This window comes from Vicia villosa, linkage group LG7, assembly GCF_029867415.1.
Source record: "Vicia villosa cultivar HV-30 ecotype Madison, WI linkage group LG7, Vvil1.0, whole genome shotgun sequence".
Classification (NCBI taxonomy): Eukaryota; Viridiplantae; Streptophyta; class Magnoliopsida; order Fabales; family Fabaceae; genus Vicia; species Vicia villosa.
In genome coordinates, this window is record NC_081186.1 from 58,238,700 (window position 1) to 58,247,332 (window position 8,633).

Below are 8,633 nucleotides of genomic sequence, written 5' to 3' on the forward strand. Positions count from 1 at the left end.
TTTGATTCTATCTTTTACGTAATGGAAATTCACCCAGCCTACTCCTGTTTACTTGGACGCCCTTGGATACATGGGGCAAACGCTGTAACTTCTACCCTGCATCAGAAGTTAAAATATCCAGTAAAAGGAAAGATTGTCTCAGTCTATGGCGAAGAGGAATATGTGATTAGTCACCTAAGCAATTCTAAATATGTTGAGTTGGAGGACGAATTCATCGAAACTCCATGCCAATCAGTTGAGGTGGTCTCCCCAGATGTCTCTACCACCACGCATATTCCTGCTACTCCAACTACAACTATGGCTTCTCTCAAAGATGCCAAAACCATGATTGAACAAGGTGATTGCACAGTATGGGGACAGCTTCCCGATATACCCTACAAGTCCGACAAGCTAGGCCTGGGCTATGATAGTGAAAATCAAAAGAATGATCAAGGTCCTCGTTCTGGAGGATTAATGTCACACTTCGTCAGCCAAGAAGTAAACGCTATTGAAGATGAAGGAGTGTTCATGAACCATATCATTCAGCCGTATCCAGATGAAATTCCACCTATTTCCATGGGAATGTGGGATGCTGTGGGAGAACCAAACAGCGGGTATAATTATCAGTATGCCGCACCTCATAATTCTTATATTGCTATGGAAGACATTACCCCGACTGGATGGGGTGATCAAATTGAAAATGACGAAAGTTTCACGAGTCCCGTCACTGAGCAATATCGAAATCCACCCAAAGAAGTATGGGACACGCTAGGAGAACCCAGCGGCAAATATGACTATATGGTGAGATATTCCGCTCCTCCGAGCTCACAAATTGCTATGGAAGACATTGTCCCAACTGGATGGGATGAACATTGCGATGACAATTTCGCTTTTGAAGAAGCTAGGGAAATACCAAATAACGAGGGTTGCTTTCTGTCAGCATACACTCCTCATCAGGATGCACAAGTCTCTATTCAAAACATCATCCCGACTGCATGGGACGGCCTTATCGAGCATCTTGCTCAGCCAACAGAGATATCTCAGCCTGGGCTCTCGTATCCAGCAGAGTATATCCCTTATCCCGAAGGATCACCGGCTCATTTTCCCACCAATGAAATCAATGTTGTGGAAGATGAAGAAGACAACTGCAACAGCTGGATACTCCCTGCTCACAACAGTGGATTGAACAACTGGAAAGCTGAGGATGTGATCTCCTTTGACCAGGAGTAAATGCCATTTCCTGTTTTCTTTGTGTATATTGTGCAAAGATAAAAATGGTTCCTGAACAATCGAACCATGAGCTTGAAAGCCGTGTGCCTTAGCACACCGGTCCTTCTATAAGGGCTTATCATATCATGATCATGTGCATTCAATAAAATCATGGGACGCTTGCATATTTAAATTTTGTGATCCTTTTTCTTTCTTTCTTCGTTTTCAAATAGCTATGTTTTTTTTTCTTCACACACACTCACATAACTAACATGCAGATTCACATACACTCTGGATCCAGTCAACAACGATTCTGCTATTGCCCGTCATGACTTTGAAAGTCTGATCTACCAAACTGAGGACGAAAGTGAGGAAGATTGTGAAGTGCCAAGAGAAATTGCAAGGCTGCTAGAACAAGAAGACAAGGCCATACAGCCTCACGAGGAGCCAATTGAGGTCATCAACTTGGGCAGCAACGAAGAAAAGAAAGAAGTCAAAATAGGGGCTGATTTAGAATACAGCATCAAGCAAAGACTGATTCAAATGCTGCGAGACTACGTCGAGATATTCGCCTGGTCCTATGAGGATATGCCAGGCCTTGACACAGACATTGTAGTTCATCGCCTACCAATCAAAGAAGGTAGCACTCCAGTCAAACAGAAACTACGAAGAAGTAGGCCTGATATGTCAAAAAAGATCAAAGACGAGGTTGAAAAACAGTTCAATGCCGGATTCCTAAAAGTTGTAAGTTATCCTCCTTGGATAGCTAACATCGTCCCTGTACCTAAAAAAGACGGGAAAGTCAGAATGTGCGTGGACTACAGAGATCTGAACCGGGCAAGCCCCAAAGATGATTTCCCTTTACCACACATCGATGTACTGGTTGACATTACGCACAATGCAAGGTATTCTCCTTTATGGACGGATTCTCAGGGTACAATCAAATCAAGATGGCACCCGAAGACATGGAAAAAACAACCTTCACAACACCCTGGGGAACCTTTTGTTACAAAGTAATGCCCTTTGGTCTGAAAAACGCAGGAGCAACCTATCAACGTGCAATGGTGGCGCTATTTCATGATATGATTCATCAAGAAATAGAGGTGTATGTCGATGACATGATTGCAAAATCCAACACCGAGGAAGAACATCTGGGTCATTTACACAAGTTGTTTGACAGACTCAAGAAATACAAGTTGCGACTGAACCCAAATAAGTGTACCTTTGGAGTAAGATCCGGCAAACTCTTAGGTTTCATCGTTAGCAGCAAAGGTATTGAGGTTGATCCCGCCAAGGTTAAAGCCATTCAAGAAATGCCTATACCTCGTACCGAGAAACCAGTCAGAGGATTCTTGGGACGTCTAAATTACATCGCCCGATTTATTGCCCACATGACTACTACTTGTGTGCCGATCTTCAAACTGTTGAAGAAAGATCAAGTGGAAAGGTGGAATGACAAATGCCAGTTAGCCTTTGACAAAATCAAAGAATATCTCCAAAAACCTCCAATCTTGTTGCCACCTGTGGAAGGCAGACCTCTGATAATGTACCTAACTGTGTTAGAAGACTCAATGGGGTGTGTACTAAGACAACATGACGAATCCGGCCGAAAGGAGCACGCAATCTACTATCTTAGCAAAAAGTTTACCGATTGTGAAACAAGATACTCACTACTCGAAAAAACTTGTTGTGCCTTAGCTTGGGCGGCTCGCCGACTAAGACAGTACATGCTAAATCAAACCACTTTCCTAATCCCCAAGATGGATCCCATCAAATACGTGTTCGAAAAACCTGCTCTCTCTGGAAGAATAGCGAGATGGCAAATGATCTTAACAGAATATGACATTCAATACACTTCACAAAAAGCAATCAAAGGAAGTGTGGTAGCTGATCATCTGGCTCATCAAGCAGTGGATGATTATCAAGCATTGAACTTTGACTTCCCAGACGAAGACATTATGCTAGTTGATGACTACAAACAACCAGGACCAGAAGAAGGACCCGAGCCAGGATCCCGGTGGACTATGGTTTTTGACGGAGCTTCAATTGCACTTGGCAATGGCATCGGAGCTATGATCATTTCCCCCGCAGGAGTTCATACACCATTCACTGCCATGTTATGCTTCAATTGCACTAACAATATAGCCGAATACGAAGCATGTATTCTGGGTCTTAAAGCTGCAATCGATCTACGAATCAAATTCCTGGAAGTCTACAGAGACTCGGCCTTGGTAATCTACCAAGTCAAAGGGGAATGGGACACGAAGCGCCCGAATCTAATTCCTTACAAAGAATATGTGCTGAGTTTGATTCCTTACTTCGAAGAAATCACTTTCGAACACATCCCACGCGAGGAAAATCAACTAGCTGATGCTTTAGCTACCATGTCATCCATGTTCAAAGTCAGGTGGGACAACGAGGCGCCTATGATCACCATTTACAGGCAAGATGAACCCTCCTATTGCAATGAGATCGATACCAAGGGAACAGAAGAAAAACCATGGTTCCATGAAGTAAAAAGATATCTCGAAGCTTAGGAGTACCCTGAAGGGGCATCCATTAACGACAGAAAGTTTCTAAGGAGATTTGCTGCCAAATTCTTTCTAAGCAATGGAACCTTATACAAACGCAACCATGACTCGACTTTACTTCGCTGTGTAAACAAGAAGGAAGCAGAACAGATCATGGAAGAAATACACAATGGTGCCTTCGGTATTCATTCCAGTGGACATACAATGGCTAAAAAGATCCTTAGAGCAGGTTATTACTGGTCTACCATGGAAACAGACTGCCATCATCACTCCCGAACATGTCACAAATGCCAGATATACGCTGACAAAGTACATGTACCTCCAGTTCCATTAAGCGTCCTGACGGCTCCTTGGCCTTTTGCAATGTGGGGTATTGATATGATTGGAGAAATCAAACCTACTGCCTCCAACGGACATCGCTTTATCCTGGTCGCTATTGACTACTTCACAAAGTGGGTAGAAGCAGCTTCATTTGCTCCTGTTACCAAGAATGTGGTGGCCCGGTTCATCAAATACAATCTCATTTGTCGGTACGGTATCCCTGAACGGATTATCACGGACAATGGCACAAATCTAAACAACAGAATGATTACTGAACTTTGCACACAGTTCAAGATCAAACATCATAATTCTTCTCCATATCGACCAAAGATGAACGGCGCGGTGGAAGCTGCCAACAAGAACATCAAGAAAATCATACAAAAAAATGACAGTAACCTACAAAGACTGGCATGAAATGTTTCCTTTTGCTCTTCATGGTTATCCCACATCTGCGCGTACTTCAACAAGGGCAACTCCATTCTCCTTAGTCTATGGTATGGAGGTAGTTCTTCCAATTGAAATTCAGATTCCTTCCCTAAGGATTATGAAAGAAGCCAATCTAGACGAAGACGATTGGATTCAAACACGGTTGGACCAGATAAACTTGATTGATGAGAAAAGGCTCGCAGCTATTTGTCATGGTCAGCTATACCAAAAGCGTATGATCAAAGCCTTCAACAAAAAAGTCAAAAGTCAAGCATACCAAACTGGTGGCTTGGTTGTCAAACGCATCATCTTACCACAAGGTGATCCCAGAGGCAAATGGACTCCCACCTACGAGGGACCATTCATAATCAAGAAAATATTCTCCGGCGGCGCCATGTTGCTTACCACCATGGATGGTGAGGATTTTCCACACCCTGTGAATGCTGACATAGTCAAAAAATACTTCGCTTAAAAAGAAAAAAAAACAGCTCGCTAAGTTGAAAACCTGAAAGGGCAACTTAGGCAAAAAATGAGCGTCTCGGTGGATTGAAAACCCGAAAGGGCGGTCCAGGCAAAAATTAGAGACTAAACAAATACTATCCCGGTAGGCTGAAAACCTGAAAGGGAAGTCTAGGCAAAAGTTAGGGAATGAAGCATACAACTGTGTTCCGTTCAGCTGCCTACTCACCGTCAAGATTCAATACCTCAAAGACACCGATCAGTCCAATCACTTTCTTCCAACAAGTGAGGGATGAGATGCTCGAAGACAGATTGGCAATAGCAGAGTTGAAACTTGACTGGATCATTTTCACATAGCTATTTATCTTTATAAATACTTTCCAAAACTTTATGACAGTTTCCTACTTCTAGGATTGTTGTCTCCCTGTGCTAATCCGCCTATCATGGCTCTTTTTCAAAAATCAATGCAGCTTAGGCTCAAAAATCACTATTTTCACTTTTTCTGTTTTAAATACGTAAACGTCCCAATGATAATTCTGAATGAACATGTGCATTTGAATATGATTGATGTTTACCAGGAAAAACAGGAATAGCATTCAGGAAATGTCCCAATTATCTGGACATCATCCCATCAGAAGAAAATCCCCAAGAAAAATGCATTTCTCAGCAAATTCCTCAAAAAGATTTTCTCTTCAAAAGAAGTCTTATCCCCCAGCAGGGTTGTTCCAGATTACTATCTTCAGAAGGTGTGATCCCCGCACCCGGACTTGGTCAGATAGTGCATCGGAGGATTATGCATCTTCCTCATTCCCATTTGAAAGGACATCAGAACTTCCAGCTACCTTTCATTCCCAAGTGATAGTCAAAGATCCTTCAACAGAGTACCAGGGTTCTCAAAAAAAAAATTCCCCAGCCAAGGGTACTCAAACAAGACAAAAGATCATCAACGATCACAATATAGTCATGTCCAGATGACTAGTGGGAATTTATTTTTCCAACTAGAAGCTTGACACATCACATATTCACATCACACATTCATATTCATACTTCATACATTCATACTTCATACATCATACATCATACATCATACATCATGCATCATGCGCATATTCATACGCATATTCATACACAACATCACATGCATATTTCTCCGTGAATATCTCACATTACATGCGTCATAAACATTGCATATCACTAACTTGATTTTTCAGGTAGACGGATATCTTCAACAAAGATATTCTCAATCACATGCAGTGTTCACCTGAATTCCATGAACGGTTCTCTCAGATATAATCAAGCCAAAGATTCATTCTGATCACTTACCAACTTAAAAACAAACATTGCAGATCAAAAGCGATACCTCAGACGGTTCCAGAACGATCTAACATTGCAGATCTAAAGTTGATACCTCAGACGGTTCCAGAACGATCTAACATTGCAGATCTAAAGTTGATACCTCAGACGGTTCCAGAACGATCTAACATTGCAGATCAAAAGCGATACCTCAGACGGTTCCAAAACGATCTAACATTGCAGATCTAAAGCGATACCTCAGACGGTTCCAGAACGATCTAACATTGCAGATCTAAAGTTGATACCTCAGACGGTTCCAGAACGATCTAACATTGCAGATCTAAAGTGATACCTCAGACGGTTCCAGAACGATCTAACATTGCAGATCTAAAGCGATACCTCAGACGGTTCCACAATGATCAACTTCCAAAATCTAAAGCGGAAAAACTTTGGACAAGTTCCGTAACGATTATCTTCCACGACTTAAAGCGGTAACCTTGGACGGTTCCGAAACAGTCAACACAAAGATTTTCAAATCCTTCATCAAGATATAATCAATGGATTCATTCTGATGAACAAACCCTCAACACATTTTCCAGATGGCATCTGAAAGCCCATCTCAGGTAATGTTTCAATTTGCCAACAACATTTCGCAGACGACATTCAAATGCAACTTCCAACATCTCTTCTGATCAAGGTAAGTGCAAATTTTCAGGGCATCTAAATATTCAATCATCTTCTACCTTCAGATTTCGGACAATCTCTTCAGGTTTAAAAAGATTGAATAGGGGCAACTGTTATACCCCAAAATTTGCCCGCATCTTTTTTCAAGAAAACTCCAATCTGAAAATTAAGAGTCTCATATAATCATGGATTTTTATTTCAACAAATATCCTGACATATGAAACACTTAGTTTTTAGAATTTTTCTTATACAATAATTTGGCTTGCAGTTGAATTCATTCTTACGCAAACGCCAAATATTGTTTATTACTTCACACATGCTATTTATTTATTTACAGATAAATAGTACTGACACAATTGGTACAGAGTTAAATCTTTTTGCAGGCGCAGAATCAGGAAACTCAGACTGTACTGGTAACAAGTAGATTATTATTATATTTTGTTTCCCACTAATTTTTGTACTATATTCCATTATTTTCAAAAATCTTTTCAAATCTCTTTTTCAAAAAATCAAATCCTAACTTTATTCTCTACATCTCTCTTTTTCCCAACACTATCATACACTTTCTTTCAAATCTTATTTCCACTCAAATTTTCCTTTTGTACGGAATCGCATCATTCCCCAACGTCTCTATCCTTCTCTCCATTCTATAAATACCTCTCATTTTCTTTCATAAAATCTCACATCAAATTCTACTTCATAATCCATCCTTTCATCTTCCCCGACAAAATGGCAAAACGGTGGGAAACGTGTCTTCTTATGGTCATCACCATTGCTACGGTGATCATGTCTTTCTTCTGTCTACATAGCCCGGAACACTGTGGACCTGGGATGCTTATGCTCCCAATCATCTACATGTTACTATTTGTAGCATGGGTTATCAATCGTCATTTTTAAAAAAATTGTCGTATTTCTTATTTCTTAAATGTACCGTTTATTCATCGTACTGTTCAATATAGTATGTAATATTTGTGCTGTCAGTATTAAATGTTGTACTATTTGTCATAATATTGCTTAATTACTCAGATAATATTTTATGTGTTTTCTGCCAATCAAATATTCATTTTTCTGTGCATTAAATGATTTTCAGGGCTATTATCGGTAATTTTGCCCGCATACAGTAAATATTAGTTATTTATTATGTCTGTGTTTTTATAACAAGTCATGTAAATAAACTTTCATTTTTCACATAAAACAAAAACAAAAACAACAAAAAAAGAAAATTAGCTTTGATTGTTGATTTTCACTCTAACTGCTACGTCAATACCTGAACAGTCAGTTGACAGCCAAACTGCTGGCAGTACAATTCTCAGTGTTTTGTACCATCAATCAAATCAATCTTTCACAATTCAAAATTCCAAGATTTTTGTTCTAGAAGTCTTCTGAATATCACGCGATTAGCAGAGACTCAACACTGCACAAAAATCAGGTACGCATAACTGTCTCCTACATAAACAGTCCCTGACTAGGGTTTTCTTGTTTTTACAGGAGAAACAAGTTTTTGAGAGCTCAAATGGATTTCATGCACATCCATATATCTCAAAGTACCATCATACAAATTTTCAAACTTCAATTCACTTAGACGCACCGTCAGCAGCTCAAACAGTCAACAGACGACCCGTTTGACCAAAAAAGTCAACAGACAGTCAAAAATGAATTTTTTTGTCAAAGTCCATATTTTGTCAAAGGATTCATCATTTGATCATTGGATGATCATAATTCATCAAGGAA